General features: G+C 50.0%; 2 long non-coding RNA genes across 3 annotated transcripts in view; one reads left to right on the top strand and one right to left on the bottom strand.

The window, feature by feature from the left end:
• LOC113457087 overlaps positions 1 to 3007 on the bottom strand; it is a 46805-nt gene that overhangs the window by 5994 nt on the left and 37804 nt on the right. For both annotated transcript variants that reach the window (XR_003377721.1, XR_003377722.1), the window contains one exon: positions 1213 to 1349. This is a non-coding gene — a long non-coding RNA (uncharacterized LOC113457087). The remainder of the gene's footprint in view (positions 1 to 1212; positions 1350 to 3007) is intronic.
• The window catches only part of LOC113457088, an 11676-nt gene that overhangs the window by 2759 nt on the left and 5910 nt on the right, over positions 1 to 3007 (top strand). The window lies entirely within an intron of this gene.

Below are 3007 nucleotides of genomic sequence, written 5' to 3'. Positions count from 1 at the left end.
CACTCCAGCAGAAGCCTGGAGCCTCCAGCTGACCTGCTTCCCATGACACCACTTTAGAATTGTGTAGAGAAAAGTAGACTTCCAGGGAACTCAGGGACAAGTGTTGCACAGGTCACATCTTGAGAAGTTTTGTTTTAGAGGATGCCTAATTTTATCTAAAGAGTTCCTGAAGCATTCGCTCACCGGAAATGTCTCTTAAATTCTAGCCAGTCATGGTGACCTTAAGGACCCAGCTCCACACCAGGCAGCCTTCCATTTGCCTTCAAGTCTGTGCCAGGATGCCAAGCCAGTCCTACCCCTTTGCCACCCCTTCCCAAACCCCTGCCTCACCACGCAGTCCATAACCGCTTACCAAGAGCCTACTGTGTGCGGGAGCTTTAGGAAGAACATGGCAACTGTGACCTCTGCTCTCATGGGGGTCTTACGTACCGTAAACATAAAGAACTAAGCAGGATATCAGTAGCATGTGTTGTGAAGACAGAAAGCCTTCATCTGGTAAGAAATGCCTGGGGACCTGTCTAATTCCAGCTTTAGGAAAGGGAAGCTGGTACCTGTGGTTCTAAGGAAGGTTCTAGAAATAAAACAGAAAGCCATTCCTCTCCCTTTGCTACTGTTTTTGTCAACTCTTGTTTCTGGCTCTGCTTGTTTTTCTGTTTCAACTCTCTCTTTGTCTCCTTTCTCCTCTCCTTTGCTGGTTCCTCCCCTCCCTCCCACTCCCATGCTTGCCTCTTCTCTACTCCCTCCAGAGGAGCTAAAGAAACCAGATCTCTCTTCTCTCAGGCCAGCCAACAGTAATTGAGCTGTGGGCTTGTTTAGCAAATGGGTCTGTGAGTAGAGCTAGCAGAGGAGAGTAGGGAGGTCGGGGGAAGCATGAGGTGCTGGAGAGCTGGTGGGATGAGGTGGGGGAGGGCCCTGGTGAGCTCCAGGGCACTCCGAGGGGTTGGAGGTGGCCGCTGAACCAGGTAATCTAATCAGGGGGTAAGTCATAAAGATCACTCACTCTGTGCCCAGGACCAGCCTAGGAAATCACATTAATTTGAAGAGGGTGTAAAATCCACGGAGAATTCCCCTCTCTCCACCACACACATGAAGATAAACTGTCTTCGGCTTCCAATATGATCTTACAACAGCTTGTCAGTGACAAAACAGCCTCAAATCCTCCCATTTATCAAACGGCCAATCCTGTTAGCAGCTTAAAAGAGACATAATTACCTGCGGCCCTTTGTGTGATGCTTTAAACTAACGCCGCTTCCTTTTTCCTGGCAGTGGTCCAGAACGTGAGCTCAGAATTCATCCCTGAGATGAGGAGGTCTTTAGAGATGTTGAAGTTGGCGGTCAGGAGTGCAGGGCTGAGGAAAGGCAGGGGATGAGGGTTAGCACCATGGACAGAGTCTCGGGTCCAGCCAGTGAGGAGGCACCAAGCCCAAGGTCTGGGAGTCCAGCTGGGGACCCTGGGGGTATTTGGAGGGCTGTGTTCCAGTCACTTCTACTACAGAGAAGCTAATAGAGCCCTAGGCCCATGATGCACCAGCACTCGCTGTGGGGCAGAGAACAGACGTAAAGGGGCCTATAGATGGAAAATCTGATAGCGTTCTCCACCCTCTGGCAGAGCTAGGAGTCCCCACAGTGGCTGACATGCTTTGTGCAGCTGTGACTTCAGAATCTGCCTTACTGTTACACCAGGAAGAAGAGCGGGGTTCCCTAGCTAATGTTCACCAACCGGTGCTTGCTCTAGGCTAGGCCCAGGTTTATGCTAATTAGGATAACGAGTCATACTGGATTGTTGTACTATTTTTCCATCTTATAGATAGGGAAGTTGAGAGAGCAAAATGTCCAAGTCAGTGAGAGCAGATTCAAGTCTGTAATCTATGATCTGAGTCATCTCCAAGGCAGGCCACACACTTGGCCTTTCCCTTTAGGGAGACCTGGCTGTTCCTGGTCAGAGCTGTCCTACAAGCTCCTATGTGCATTCTCACAGCCCCTCCCTCTCTGCTGCTGTCAGTCCTTGCTGTAGCTACACCCTGCACACTGCAGGGAGACCACCCTGTGCCATTCTGCCCTCCCTGACCTCTGTCACTGCAAAACCCCTCCTTGCCTCCCACTTTCCTAAGATTTTCTCAGTTTTTCAGGAAGCCCAGGCAAATCCTCTCCTGGGAAGAAACCATCAGAGTTCATTTGGAAGTCAGATAAAGAGGCAGACAGTGAGACAGACAGCAAGAGACAGACGAGAGACAGGTTGAAAATGGATTTTGAAGTGCCGTTGAGCCAATGATCGTGGTCAAATCCCGTTGAGAGACAAGGTATCCGTGTATCTTGCAGATTTATTTAGGGCTAACTTTGCTTGTTTCCCTCTACCCACCAGCCCTTTCTCCTTGCCCCTGCCCTTCCCTGGGCTGCCTCCCAGACTAGCATCCTACCCCCATCCCACCCCATCCTGCCTCAGGGCATTCATCACTTGGTCTAGTGATTTATCAAAGGCCCTGACAGTCCCTGTTGGGCAAAAATCGATCTGTGAAGAATGGGACCAACCCAAGGCCCCCTCTTCTCCCAAACCCCACCATCAATCTGCCCCAAAGGAGCTCCACAGCTCAACGTCAGCAGTGCCCCCAGGCTGGGGAGTCTGTTTTCTTTGCTGTTCTTAAGAAGAAGAAGGGAGAAAGCAAGCAAAGAAGAGAGGGAGAGAGGCAGACAAGGGGAGAGGGAGGGACAGGGAGGAAAGAGAGAGGGAGGGAGAGAGAGAGGGAGGGAGAGAGATTAGTGCCTTCTCCCAGATGTTTATTTTGTTGTTTTTAAGTGAGAAAGTCCCAGCTCTATTAAATGCAATCAATACTTGGCCCAAGAGAAGCTTCCCTTCTCTAAGACATTTGAAATCTGGTCAAATCATTTTGCCCTGATACAAAGTAATTTATCAATTTCAAAACCCTTCTAATCAGTGGAGGCTGTGGAGTCTCCATTCCTGCCTGCTATCCTCTGCTTTGCCTGCACACACACACACACACACACACAC

The sequence above is a fragment of the Microtus ochrogaster genome, chromosome 18 (assembly GCF_000317375.1).
Source record: "Microtus ochrogaster isolate Prairie Vole_2 chromosome 18, MicOch1.0, whole genome shotgun sequence".
NCBI classification, from domain to species: domain Eukaryota; kingdom Metazoa; phylum Chordata; class Mammalia; order Rodentia; family Cricetidae; genus Microtus; species Microtus ochrogaster.
The sequence above is the reverse complement of the archived record's forward strand: the minus strand, read 5'-3'. Positions and strand labels throughout refer to the sequence as shown.